Source organism: Brassica napus, chromosome C7 (genome assembly GCF_020379485.1).
Source record: "Brassica napus cultivar Da-Ae chromosome C7, Da-Ae, whole genome shotgun sequence".
NCBI classification, from domain to species: domain Eukaryota; kingdom Viridiplantae; phylum Streptophyta; class Magnoliopsida; order Brassicales; family Brassicaceae; genus Brassica; species Brassica napus.
Genome location: NC_063450.1, coordinates 31,349,074 through 31,364,352, shown reverse-complemented (window position 1 = coordinate 31,364,352; position 15,279 = coordinate 31,349,074). Strand labels below are relative to the sequence as shown.

At 44.4% G+C, this 15,279-nt stretch overlaps 1 pseudogene; it reads left to right on the top strand.

The window, feature by feature from the left end:
* The first annotated feature begins 11,369 nt into the window (after nt 1-11,369).
* LOC106427512 lies at nt 11,370-14,534 on the top strand (annotated as a pseudogene).
* The last annotated feature ends 745 nt before the right edge of the window (nt 14,535-15,279 follow it).

Below are 15,279 nucleotides of genomic sequence, written 5' to 3'. Positions count from 1 at the left end.
GATTTACGTTTAAATTAAAAAACTAGGAAAACCCAAATTTCCCAGAGGTCCCGGATCTCTGCGAGAGCCAACGGCAAGTGACCAAATATATGCGGAAATCAAGAAAAGATAACAAACGAGTTTAGAGAAAACAGTAGATCTTATTTCGAGTCCACGTGAGAGCGTTGCGATCATTACAAAAGATCATAAAAGCTTTGGCCGCAAAGGCTGTCAGCGAGTTACCAAGTTCTAGCGGCCTAAAAGCTCAAACCTAGTTGACTCGCAGCTCGATAACAAAAGACGAAAAAAATACAGAAAAGGTTTTTGATTGATTTCGGACTGAACCTTATGAAAGGCTGCCTACGTACCCCTTTCGAGGATCAAGCCGAACGTAGTTCAAGAGTGAACCAAGAGATCGAACTGCTTGTGCACGTTCATCTGGTAATCGAGTGCCAGTCATGGAAACAGAGCATGTCGAGAATAATGCCTCAAAGTTTCTAAGTGCCGAGAGTTCTGAGTCTAAAAAGTTGTCCCTCATGCCTCTCGCCTAGGACTCCTTATATACTCGCTCCTAGGTCGGTTTACGCTTTTCCCCTTCTGCCCTTAAGCCGTCATAGCCTAAAAATGGAGATATTCCATTTTTCCCGATCTTCGTAATTATCTTCAAAATTTCGTATTTATCCGCAGAAACTTGACATTTATCTTTCCTTGCGAACCAAGCGTAAACCATCATGCGGTTACGGGCTGTTGGTTAAGAAATCGTAAGTTGGGCCTCGAGTCATGTCTTAGGTCCCTTTGGGCCGTCTTCTGACTCGAAGCGTTTATTACGGCTTCTTTCGAAAAAGAACGAACTTTCCGCGGTTTTTACCGTAAAGTTTGATCGATGACTTAGAATGGCGGGAAACATGAAATGGGTTCGCTACGATCTTCGGGAGGTAGCATCGAAGGGTAGACGAGAATGCATGGACTAATGTCGTATCAACGTTTCGGAAGAGCTTGGACTAATGAGCGGAACGGACGCTCGGTCGCTACGTAGCGACCGAGCTTGGCTCGACCTCGTTCGCTACGTAGCGACCGTGCGGCCTTTTTCGGGCTTTTCTCTGATTTTTCGTGAATGTGTTTTCTCCGCAAGATTCTTCGTAAAAATAAATCTTTTTCGAAGATTTGTTTTTCGTAAAAACGTTCATGCCGATTTTTACGGACTTTCAGACATTGATTCCGTCGTGACCGATTTTGACCTCAACACTTCCCCTCCAAAGGAAATCAGTCTACACAAGGCCAAGCCGGATCTTCTACTTCTGCTACACATGAGAGTAGCACTGATGCAATGCTGAAACAGATCTTGGAGTCCCAAACTAGAAGTGAGAAGCACATTGGATATGAGCTGAAGAACCTTATCACCAAAGTGGATGCAAGCTACAAACAAGTTGTCAAACCTTGCTTCCAACTTCAAAGCTTTGGAGAACCAGTTTGCCTCTTTGAGTAGAAACTTCAAACGCCCTATGGGATCACTTCCCGGAACATCTGAGCAAAATCCCAGGGAGACAATGAAATCCATAACCCTTAGGAATGGTAAACAGTTGCCTCCTAGAACTCTCATTAGGGATAATGAGAAGCAAGATGGGGAGGTGGTCATCAATATGGATGATGATGTGGTTATTGTGGATGAGAAAACCAATGAAGAGATCTTGGAGAAGATAATTGAAGCTAAAGGGAAAGGAAAGGTTGGAGAAGAGAAGAAGGTTGTGAACAAGAATGAAGCTGATACTTCATCAAAAGGAGCTCCATTCATTCATCCTCCATATGAAGCAAAACTTCCCTTCCCTGGTAGATTCAAGAGACAGCTTTTGGAGCAATACAAGGCCTTGTTTGAGAGGCAAATGAGTGAGGTTCATATTACTATGCCCATTATTGATGTTTTCATGCTAGTGTCTCAATACAGCAAGTTCCTAAAAGATGCTGTGACTAAGAAGAAGAAAGAGATGGAAGGGATGGTGATTCTCACCCATGAATGCAGTGCCATTATACAGCGGTTAACCATCCCCAAGAAGCTTGAAGATCCAGGAAGCTTCACTCTACCTTGTGCCATTGGGCAATTGGCTTTTGAGAAGTGTCTTTGTGATTTGGGAGCAAGTGTGAGTCTTATGCCTCTCTCCATTGCTAAAAGGCTTGGGTTTACACAATACAAGAAATGTAGACTTTCTCTTGTGCTAGCTGATCGCTCAGTGAAGATTCTCATTGGTATCCTAGAAGATCTCTCTGTTATGGTGGGAAAGTGAGATTCCTACATATTTTGTGGTGTTAGAGATGGATGAAGAACCAACAGATCCTTTGATATTAGGGAGACCTTTCTTGGCTACAGCAAGAGCTGTTGTGAATGTCAAGGAAGGGAAGATTGATCTTCATCTTGGCAAAGAGAACATCCTACATTTTGACATCAAGCAGGTGATGAAGAAACCCACTATCCAAAACCAAGCATTCTACATTGAGGAGATGGAAACTCTAGCTGAAGAGTATTTGGAGGAATTTGCTATTGAGGACCCTTTTTAACATACCCTAATAGTTGATAGAGAGACTCAATTGATAGAAGATGAGGAGTGTTGGGATCAAAATCGGTCACGACGGAATCAATGTCTGAAAGTCTGTAAAAATCGGCATGAACGTTTTTACGAAAAATAAATCTTAGAAAAAGATTTACTTTTACGAAGAATCTTGCGGAGAAAACACATTCACGAAAAATCGGAGAAAGACGCGAACAAGGTTGCCGCGCAGCAACCAGCGCAAAAGCTGGTCGCTACGTAGCGACCGAGCTCTCACCAAAGCTCGGTCGCTACGTAGCGACCGAGCACGTACACGGCTCGATCGCTACGTAACAACCGAGCTCTCCCCAAAGCTCGGTCGCTACGTAGAGACTGAGTACGTACACGGCTAGGTCGCTACGTAGCGCCCGAGCTCTCACCAAAGCTCGGTCGCTACATAGCGACCGAGCACGCACATGACTCGGTCGCTACGTAGCGACCGAGCTCTCACCAAAGCTCGGTTGCTACGTAGCGACCGAGCACGTACACGGCTCGGTCGCTAGCTCGGTCGCTAGGTAGCGACCGAGCTCTCACCGAAGCTCAGTCGCTACGTAGCGACCGAGTACGTACACGGCTTGGTCGCTACGTAGCGACCGAGCTCTCCCCAAAGCTCGGTCGCTACGTAGCGACCGAGCACGTACACGGCTCGGTCGCTATGTAGCGTCCGAGCTCTCACCGAAGCTCGGTCGCTACGTAGCGACCAAGCACGTACACGGCTCGGTCGCTACGTAGAGACCGAGCTCTCCCCGAAGCTCGGTCGCTACGTAGCGACCGATCTCTCACCGAAGCTCGGTCGCTACGTAGCGACCGAGCACGTACGTAGCTACCGAGCACGCACACGACTCGGTCGCTATGTAGCTGCCGTGCTTTCTTTAAAAGCGTAAACCGACCTAGGAGCGAGTATATAAGGAATCCTAGGCGAGAGGCACGGGGACAACTTTTTAGACTCAGAACTCTCGACACTTAGAAACTCTGAGGCATTATTCTCGACATGCTCTGTTTCCATGACTGGCACCCGATTACCAGACGAACGTGCACAAGCAGTTCGATCTCTTGGTTCACTCTTGAACTACGTTCGGCTTGATCCTCGAATGGGGTACGTAGGCAGCCTTTCATAAGGTTCAGTCCGAAATCAATCAAAAACCTTTTCTGTATTTTCTTCGTCTTTTGTTATCGAGCTGCGAGTCAACTTGGTTTGAGCTTTTATGATCTCTTGTAATGATCGCAACGCTCTCACGCGGACTCAAAATAAGATCTACTGTTTTCTCTAAACTCGTTTGTTATCTTTTCATGATTTCCGCATATATTTGGTCACTTGCCGTTGGCTCTCGCAGAGATCCGGGACCTCTGGGAAATTAGGGTTTTCCTAGTTTCCTAATTTAAACGTAAATCGACAGTGCGAATTTCGGTTCTCACAGTTTGGCGCTAGAAGGAGGGGGGCGACGGATTACTCTAACTCATAGCCGCAAAACGCTTGATCAAAACAATGTCTGGAAATACAAAAGACAAAATCGTAGTTTACAATAACGCTGGTAAGACAACTCCAGCCGCCACTACGCCTACGGCGAACGCTTAGGCAAACGCCACAGTTCTTGAGAAAATCGAAAACTTAGCCGCGACTCTTCGCCACAGGAAGAGCAACGAAACGAGCCCGCGATTTCTCTGTCTAAACGTAAAGGGAAACGATAAATTTTATCAAACCCCGTAAGTGTGGCTCATTACCGAACTAAAGAAGTCTCAACGCATAAGGGTTTTACCAAAACACGTTTTCCGAAAGCTTTTCGGAAAAGTAAAACTTGCTCTCCCCTAAACCGCAGAAAAACCCTAGGTTAATCGCGGAAAAAGGAAGCACATCGAATCGGGTACATAGCTCGCCGCTGTACTTCTTCCGAATATCTTTCGGAAAAAACCCTAGATTAATCGTAGAAAATGGAAGCGCAGCAAATCAGTTACAAAACCCCCACGGCTGTACTTCTTCAAAATAACTTTCAGAGAGACGAGGTTAATTTCTATAGAATCACTCGAAACCTAAAACGGCTGACGAAGACTAAAAAAAAAAAGCAAAACGGGAGATTGTATCCCCACCGCTAAAATGTTTTCTGAAGCCTAAGATTTCGTAAGAATTCAAGTATCACTTTCATAGTAATAAAGTCTGCGAGTTGTCGCTGTTTGTCACCTAAATCTTACTTCGAAAAAAAAAAACTGCTCGAAACTTCCACGGATCAATCCCACGGATAAGAGAAAAACTTATGACTAAGTTTGGTTGCAATAATTAGCCTCGTCACAGCTCTCGTATAGCCAGAACTTGAAAACCTCTTTACGGAACAAATCTTGTAAAAATTATGCTCGACAACATCTTGCAAAATAACCTTCGCAAGAATTAAGCTCGACAACATTTTACGAAACAACTTTCGTAAAATTAAAATCGATAACATTTTGCGGAATAACTGTCATAAAATTGACCGACCAAGACACTCGGTCGGTCGCTACGTATTGAGCGACCAAGACACTCAGTCGGTCGCTACGTATTGAGCAACCAAGCCACTCAGTCGGTCCCTACGTATTGAGAGACCAAGACACTCGGTCGGTCGCTACGTATTGAGCGACCTAGCCACTCGGTCAGTCGGTACGTATTGAGCGACCAAGCCACTCGGTTGGTCGCTACGTATTGAGTGACCAAGACACTTGGTCGGTCGCTACGTATTGAGCAACCTAGCTACTTGGTCAGTCGCTACGTATTGAGCGACCTAGCCACTCGGTCGGTCGCTACGTATTGAGCGACCAAGCCACTCGGTCGGTCGCTACGTATTGAGCGACCAAGACACTCGGTCGGTCGCTACGTATTGAGCGACCTAGCTACTAGGTCTGTCGCTATGTATGGAGCGATCAAGCCACTTGGTCGGTCGATACGTATTGAGCGACCTAGCCACTCAGTCGGTCACTACGTATTGAGTGATCAAGCCACTCGGTCGGTTGCTACGTATTGAGGGACCAAGACACTCGGTCGGTCGCTACGTATTGAGCGATCTAGCCACTCGGTCGGTCGCTACGTATTGAGCGACCAAGCCACTCGGTCGGTCGCTACGTATTGAGCGACCAAGACACTCGGTCGGTCGCTAAATATTGAGGGACCTAGCCACTCGGTCGGTCGCTATGTATTGAGCGACCAAGCCACTCAGTCGGTCGCTACGAATTGAGCGACCAAGCCACTCGGTCGGTCGCTACGAATTGAGCGACCTAGCCACTCGGTCGGTCGCTACGTATTGAGCGATCAAGCCACTCGGTCGGTCGCTACGTATTGAGCGACCAAGACACTCGGCCGGTCGCTACGTATTGAGCAACCAAGCTACTCGGTCGATCGCTACGTATTGAGCGACCTAGCCACTCGGTTGGTCGCTACGTTGCAACCGACCCGCGAACGAGTCGATCGCTATTATTTTTTCGGAAAAACTTTCGTAACATATGACAACCTTCGAAAATCTAACAACGATCGTAGAAAAAGAATATCGGATAAGGAAAGAGATGGAGAGAAATCCGAGAATCAAAATTCGCCCAACCGCCTGTCTCCATGGTCTCACCATCCGTCCTCTCGCGCCTTGATCTGTGGCCAAAACTTCATCACCTGGCGAATCTTACTGATCATCCTTGGCACCTCTCGATCATCCCTGGCTATTCCTCAACGCTAAAAAGTTTTCGACGAGATGCCTATTCATTTTTGTAAATCCAATGATACTAAGATTGAAACATGGATAACGAAAACCACAATATTGGCAGCAACCAAAATGCGGCCAGGAAAGGAGAGAAGTGCATGAAAAGTTAATATTCTTGCTATTCGAAGTGGGCAGACAGACACAAAAAGAGAAGGGCAAATGAGCTAGCAAAACTGAGAAGAGACAAAACTGCATCTTCGAGAGAACTAAGGTATTTGCGACTTGAAATTTTTGAAATCAGACTTGGAGTTTTCGTAGAAAATTACTAAGAAATAAAAACGCCTTTGAGACTGTCATAGAACTTTAGGGAACGTAAAACCTAGGTGGATAGTCTAGCGAACTAAGTCTTAGGTGATTTTTCCTGTCCTGATATATTGTCCCATAACTGTTCGTCCAGATCTTGCAAACTGATCTAAACTCTCCGAAAATCGAGAAACGATCCCCACGCATGTCAAGCTCGCTTCCTAAGGAGAGAAAAAACTAGAGACATGAACGTCGTCTTAAAACCGATTCGTTTCTGGCAATTCTCTCGGAACCGACATATTCCAAGTCTTCAACCTGGAAACAACCAAATCACAGTCCAAGCGTCGTCTTCAAACCGACTCGGACTGTCGATCATTCTATTCCTCGAGAAAAAAGGACGGAGTAGGTAGGTATACTATACTCGTATACTCCCATACTTCAAAAACATATTCAAACAATGCGATGTCTCGTCAAGATCAAGAAAACGCTTTCGACAAGAAAACGCTTTCGACAAAGCAAACTCTCGTAGAAATATGCGGAAAAATATTCATAGAATGCGATGTCTCGTCAAGATCATCCTAAAAGCAAACGACAATCTGAGATTCGTCTAAACGATAGGAACTGATCCAAACCATGTTGGAAAAATTCTCAAAGACTATACAGCATCTATCATCGCAATCATTCGTTTAGAAAACCTCTGATTTGATAAAACGAGTTTCGTATAAGAATCATTATACGAGAATTCTTCAGGCATCAATGCATCACTCTCATTTTCCGTTGAACCAACCAACTCACGGAAAAACATCAAAAACATTTGCGACAAAGCAAAATCAAGAACAAAAGTAACAGAAAATACGACAAAGAGAACACGTCCTCCCCGCTCGTCGACTAAGTCTATCCCTGTTTAACTGATTCATTCAAGAAACCTGCAAAAACGTTTCGCGACTAGATCTCGGTGAAATAACCTTTGGTAAAACTCCATGAGTGACTCAGAGAAACTTTCACCGAAGAATAAAAACAAAAGCGAAAACATTTTTCAAAAATCTGGGGAAAAATCGTTATTTTTGACATATCCATATGTCGCGTCAATTTAATAAATTCGTAAAAACCGGTCGCCCGTTAGTTACGCAAAAAATCCTTCGTATAATCAGATCATGTCATACAAAGTAACTTTCGAAAGTAAACGTAACAGGTTTTACGAAAAAGTACTTTCCTTATAGCAAAAAAACAAGCTGTATGATCCGACATTGGATGACCAATATAAACTTTACTTCCTCGCACCATGATCTGAAAGGTCTCATTCTTTAGCCCCGCGACTCACTGGCATCCGCTCTCATTCCGCTTGGTCACGTCCGAGCAGGAAATCACCCCGCAACTGACTCCGCACGAGCTCTGTATCGAGCTTCTTAGGCTTTATCTCCCTGGAAACAAAGGAAACAACTTCCATACGAATAAAGGAAACATTATATGAAACTTTCATCGTATAAATTAATCCTAAAGAGGAAAAACGTTTTCTACCACCATGGGCATACTCGGTCTATCAATCTCGATAAACGCCGTTCGTCACTCGCCCAATTACGCCTTTCCTTCGAAGCCGAACTAGGTTACAGCATCCCCTTTAAGGACAATTCTAACCGACTTGACCTTATTGACAGCACGAAAGTGTCATGGTCTAATCCTTTGGCAACAACGTCCTTGGCTATAAAGCTGAGCACAGCCTTCATGCAAAGCCAAAACAATTGAGCGACCACCGCTTCAATAACTTGACGGCTAAACAGTAATCCGGAATTTGTCTTGAAATGCAAAGTAACGATTACACAAACAATTATCGTACCACCCAAAAACGGGAATCATACGGTAAATTTGTCATAACAAAACTCAGTCCTAACAACCAAACAGTTAACGGAAAGGTTCCACTTGTCAAAAATCGACCAAGTTCCATATACTACGATTCACTTTAAGCCCGCTGTGTTTTACTCGTAAAATGCGGCATGTAAGGAAAACTCGTAACAGAGCTCCTATAGCTATACGGAACATCCTCAAATAGACACGAAAGAAATATCGGAAAGCCAACACCACACAAAGCACGGTATAGGAGGATGCCTCTTTCCGGGGACAAATTTACGCGACCCATTGGTCCTAACTCCTCGATCACAAATCAAATCCAAACAGGAACAACAATTCTGGCTGCGAACATCCGTAGTCAAACCAGAATGTTTCCCAAACGCAGGGCTAAGACTAATCCCTTGCAACATCGCGAAACATCTTCAAGCCCACGAACATTTCAAGCACGAAACGCGGCATACGAAAGAATAACAAATCTTCAGCATCGTGAGACGTCGCAGACGCCTGAAGATTCGTTCTTCGACGAAATTTACTTCCTCGATAAAAACACTTTCTTGGAAGACCAGACAGGCATACGCACTAACATCTTCTCAAAACATATCCTTCGCGAAGACTCGAAACGGTAATTTTAACCATTAAGTTTGTTGCTGATCACAACAAACTCTTAACGTCCTATACAGACATAGCCATCTCGTAGAGATGACTCTCGTACGTCCGACACAAGGATAATAGCGCTATAAAAGAAACCCAAAATTTTTGGTCAGCACTTCCAAGAGGCTTAAAAATTGTCCTTCGAGAGATGCTCAGTTCCAACCATACAAGTCGTATAAGCCGAGAACCTATCGCGGACTTTAAATCGGTATGGAATCAGGATGAAACTGAAACGGGATACGTAAGTTGAATTAGTCATCGCACCCTCTAAAACCAGGAGTAAACCTAGGTCTTGCCCTAAACCCAGCGCACTGGTCTCTAACATCTCTAGGCATAGTATCAAAAACCTTGATACGAGATCCCAAAATTTGTCTCTTTGCCAATATTCGAGCGTCTTCAGAAATCCCGCAAGTTTACACACTGCGGAAAACTCTCGAAACAGATCACGGATATAACAGTTCACACAAAGTTAGATTACGAGATGACAACTCGTAGTCTTCCTTCTACACCCATATAAAATGCCATCGGCAGCAACACGCCTGATAACATCAACATAAAAACCAGACCGTAAAGGTCTCGCTGGAAAACTAGTCATACAAACCTTAACTCCAAGACGAACTACGAAAGGCTTGATCCCTTCAACAAGGGTACGTAGGCAGCCGTCATAAGGGGCAGCCCCAATCTTATCGCGTTCTACTTTTGGAAGAGCGAGAAGACCACTTACCACGGACCTTTTCGACCATAAATTCCGCCTAACTCACCTAACTTGCCAAGCCACTCGCTACAACATCACGCTAGAAGCTCATGGTTCTAACAAGCTGGGGGGCTAACTGTTGGGGTCAAAATCGGTCACGACGGGATCAATGTCTGAAAGTCCGTAAAAATCGGCATGAACGTTTTTACGAAAAATAAATCTTAGAAAAAGATTTATTTTTACGAAGAATCTTGCGGAGAAAACACATTCACGGAAAATCGGAGAAAGACGCGAACAAGGTTGCCGCGTAGCAACCAGCGCAAAAGCTGGTCGCTACGTAGCGACCGAGCTCTCACCAAAGCTCGGTCGCTACGTAGCAACCGAGCCGTAGCGACCGAGCTCTCACCGAAGCTCGGTCGCTACGTAGCGACCGAGCACGTACACGGCTTGGTCGCTACGTAGCGACCGAGCTCTCCCCGAAGCTCGGTCGCTACGTAGCGACCGAGCTCTCCCCGAAGCTCGGTCGCTACGTAGCGACCGAGCTATCACCAAAGCTCGGTCGCTACGTAGCGACCGAGCTATCACCAAAGCTCGGTCGCTACGTAGCGACCGAGCACGTACACGGCTCGGTCGCTATGTAGCGACCGAGCTCTCGCCGAGGCTCGGTCGCTACGTAGCGACCGAGCACGTACATGGCTCGGTCGCTACGTAGCGACCGAGCACGCACACGACTCAGTCGCTACGTAGCGACCGTGCTTTCTTAAAAATTGATACGACACGAATCTATGCATTCTCGTCTACTCTTTAGTGCTATCTCCTGAAGACTGTAGCCAACCCATTTCATGTTTCTCGTCATTTGAAGTCATCAATCGAATTTTACGATAAAAACCGCGGAAAGTTCGTTTTTATCGAAAGAAGCCATAATTAACGTTTCCAGTCAAACAACGGCCCAAAGAGACCTAAGACGTGACTCGAAACCCACTTACGATTTCTTAACCAAAAGACCATAAACCGTAGGACGGTTTATGCTTGGTTCGCAAGGAAAGATAAATGTCAAGTTTTCGCGGATAAATACGAAGTATTCGAAGATAATTAGAAAGATCGAAAAAAATGGAATATCTCCATTTTTAAGTTATGACGGCTTAAGGGCAGAAGAGGAAAAAGCGTAAACCGACCTAGGAGCGAGTTTATAAGGAGTCCTAGGCGAGAGGCATGGGGACAACTTTTTAGACTCAGAACTCTCGACACTTAGAAACTCTGAGGCATTATTCTCGACATGCTCTGTTTCCATGACTGGCACCCGATTACCAGACAAACGTGCACAAGCAGTTCGATCTCTTGTTTCACTCTTGAACTACGTTCGGCTTGATCCTCGAAAGGGGTACGTAGGCAGCCTTTCATAAGGTTCAGTCCGAAATCAATCAAAAACCTTTTCTTTATTTTCTTCGTCTTTTGTTATCGAGCTACGAGTCAACTAGGTTTGAGCTTTTAGGCCGCTAGAACTAGGTAACTCGCTGACAGCCTTTGCGGCCAAAGCTTTTATGATCTCTTGTAATGATCGCAACGCTCTCATGCGGACTCGAAATAAGATCTACTGTTTTCTCTAAACTCGTTTGTTATCTTTTCATGATTTCCGCATATATTTGGTCACTTGCCGTTGGCTCTCGCAGAGATCCGGGACCTATGGGAAATTAGAGTTTTCCTAGTTTCCTAATTTAAACGTAAATCGACAGTGCGAATTTTGGTTCTCACAAGGAGAGTGCAAAGTATGTGAGGATGCTAAACTACCACAAGGAGAAAAGTGGAGAGGACAACTTCATAGAGCTTCCACAAGAAGTTCAGCATGCTGCCTCAGTTGATCAACAAGAGAACCTCCAAGAAGATGATTGGAGTGAACTCAAAGCACCAAAAGTGGAGCTTAAACCTCTTTCCCATTGTGTAAGGTATGCATTTCTTGAAACTAATGAGACATATCCTGTTATTGTGAGTAGTGAACTGAATGAAACTGAATTGTCTAAACTTTTGAATGAACTTAAAAAGTATATAAAGGCAATAGGCTACTCACTATATGATATTAAAGGGATATCACCTTCTTTATGCATGCATAGGATACATCTATAGGATGAATCTATGACTTCTATAGAACATCAAAGAAGGTTGAACCCCAACTTGAAAGATGTTGTTAAGAAAGAGATTCTAAAACTTCTAGATGCAAGTGTGATCTACCCTATTTCAGATAGTAAATGGGTATCTCATGTGCATGTTGTCCCAAAGAATGGTGGAATTACTGTGGTTAAAAATGATAAGGATGAACTAATACCAACAAGAAAAATAACAGAACATAGGATGTGCATAGATTATAGAAAACTTAACTCAGCATCTAGAAAGGATCATTTTCCATTGCCATTCATTGATCAAATGCTATAGAGATTTGCAAATCATACCTATTATTTTTTTCTTGATGGGTATTTAGGGTTCTTCCAAATCCCCATACACCCAAATGATCAAGAGAAAACAACATTCACATGCCCTTACGGTACCTTTGCTTAATGAAGGATGCCATTTGGGCTATGTAATGCTCCAACCACTTTCCAAAGATGCATGATGTCTATTTTCTCTGATCTTATAGAGGATGTTGTGGAGGTGTTCATGGATGACTTCTCTGTCTACGGATATTCATTTTCTGCTTGTTTGTCCAATCTTTGAAGGGTCCTAAAGAGATGTGAGGACACCAACCTTATGCTGAACTGGGAGAAGTGTCACTTCATGGTTAAGGAAGCGATTGTGCTTTGACACAAGATGTCAGAGAAGGGTATTGAGGTGGACAAGGCCAAGATTGATGTGATGGTTGGGTTAGCTCCGCCGAAGACAGTGAAAGACATTAGAAGCTTCCTTGGTCATGTCGGATTCTACAGAAGATTCATCAATGACTTCTCCATGATAGCTAGACCATTGACTAAGCTTATATGCAAGGAGGCTGCTTTCAACTTTGATGTGGAGTGTCTAGGAGTATTCAAGACATTGAAGGATAAGCTGGTTAGTGCCCCCATTGTGCAGCCACCAGATTGGGATCTTCCCTTTGAGATTATGTGTGATGTTAGTGACTATGTTGTGGGAACTGTCCTTGGTCAGAAGAAAGACAAGAAGACTCATGTGATCTACTATGCAAGTAGAACTCTTGATGAAGCCCAAATGAAGTATGCTACAACTGAGAAGGAGCTGCTAGCCATTGTCTATGCCTTTGAGAAGTTCAGAAGTTATTTGGTTGGGTAAAAATTCATAGTCTACACTGATCATGCTGCATTGAGACACCTTTTGGCCAAGAAGGATGCTAAGCCAAGACTTTTGAGGTGGATCCTGCTGCTACAAGAGTTTGATCTTGAGATCAAAGACAAGCCAGGAGTTGAGTATGGTGTAGCTGATCTCTTGTCTAGACTGAAGATTGAGTGTGGGATCCCCATTGATGAAGGGCTTCCAGAAGAACAGATCATGGCTATTAGAGCAGTAGTAGCAGTTTGTGAAACTGGAAAGAAGCTTGAAGAAGTGAAGGCAACTAAAGAAAAATGTCCTTGGTATGCTGATTTGGTGAACTACTTAGCTTGTGGAAGAGAGCCATTGGGTCTTGAGGGATATGCCAAGAAGAAGTTCTACAAAGATGTGAAGAGATACTATTGGGATGATCCTTACCTCTACATACTTTGTAGAGATCAACTCTATAGAAGAGTAGTAGCTAAAGAACAAGTTGATGGGATCCTTACACACTGTCATGGATCATCCTACGGAGGTCATTTTGCTACTTTCAAGACTGTAAGGTGTTACAAGCTGGGTTTTGGTGGCCTCATATGTTCAAAGACACTCAAGACTTTGTCTCTAAGTGTGATTCATGCCAAAGGAGAGGGAACATCACCAAAAGGAATGAGATGCCTCAAAACCCAATTCTAGAAGTGGAGGTGTTTGATGTGTGGGGTATTGATTTCATGGGACCATTCCCATCATCTTTTGGAAACAAGTACATCCTTGTAGCTGTTGACTATGTCTCCAAGTGGGTGGAAGCTGTAGCATGTCCCACCAGTGATTCTAGAGTGGTGATCAAGATGTTCAAAAACACCATCTTTCCAAGGTTTGGAGTCCCAAGAGTTGTGATCAGTGATGGAGGCTCTCACTTCATCAACAAGCTGTTTGAAGGTCTTCTCAAGAAGAAAGGTGTGAAGCATAAGGTGGCAACACCTTACCATCCTCAGACAAGTGGGCAAGTTAAGATCTCCAACAGGGAAATCAAATCTATCCTAGAGAAGATTGTGGGGACTAAAAGGAAAGATTGGTCTGACAAGCTTGATGATGCGCTTTGGGCTTATAGGAACCACACCTTTCAACCTTGTGTATGGAAAGGCTTGTCATCTACCAGTTGAGCTTGAGTATAAGACATTGTGGGCTGTTAAGTTACTGAACTTTGACATCAAGAGTGCCAAGGATAAGAGACTTCTCCAACACAATGAGCTTGATGAGATTAGATTTGATGCTTTTGAGAACTCAAGGATCTACAAGGAGAAAACCAAAGCTTTTCATGACAAGAAGATTTTGAAGAGAGAGTTCAATGCTGGAGATCAAGTTCTTCTCTACAACTCTAGATTGAAGTTGTTCCCCGGGAAGCTCAAGTCAAGATGGTCTGGTCCTTTCAAGATCAAGGAAGTTAGGCCATATGGAGCAATTGTGTTATGGAACAAGAATGGTGGAGACTTTACAATCAATGGACAAAGAGTTAAGCTCTACATGGGAACCACAACGGAGGAGAAAGGAATATCGGTTTCACTCTCCGACCTCGTCTCCGCCTAGCCAAAGGAAAACAAAGTCAAGCTAGAGACTTAAAACAAGCTCACTTGGGAGGAAGTCCCATGTCTATCCTTGTACATACTTCACTAGGATTTGAAAAAAAAAAAAAAAAAAAAAAAAGAGGCTAAGTGGTCGAGTTCCGACGCGGGGTCGAAGCCGCGGGTTCGATTACCCGTGCGCACGGAGCTGGAGAGAGCGCGAGAAGAGCCAACTCGGGTTTGCTTACCCGCGCACATGAAGCTGGTCGTCGACGACGAGTTCACGCGGGAACGGCGATGCGGGTTCCCACCTTGTCTTCCTACCCGTGTGACGACTTCATTACCCGCGCCCAAACCCAAACACCTGACGACCCGACCGGTTCAACCCTAAACTTGCCTTAACCGCGACTCTCTCTCTCTCTTTTTCACAAACACCAAACTCCCTAAAACCTCCCACACCAAATCACTTCATATCTCACTCAATTTTCCACCAAATCACTCCATTCTTTTTTCTAAATCCAAGCTTTCGCCTCTGTAGTCTATTTTCTTGATTCAACTCATCATTTCCATTCTTCCAGAGCAAGGTACAAATGGGGAGAAAGGATCAACACATGATGGAAGCTGAGAAGCAAGAGGTTGCAAAGCAAGAGACTGCTAGGACTGGAAAGCCTTTAACCTCCATGACTGCAACAGGAGGGACTTCTAGGCAACAAGCCTTGGCAGCAAATAAATCAAAAGCTCAAGAGAGGAGAGATGGAAAGCAAGTTGCC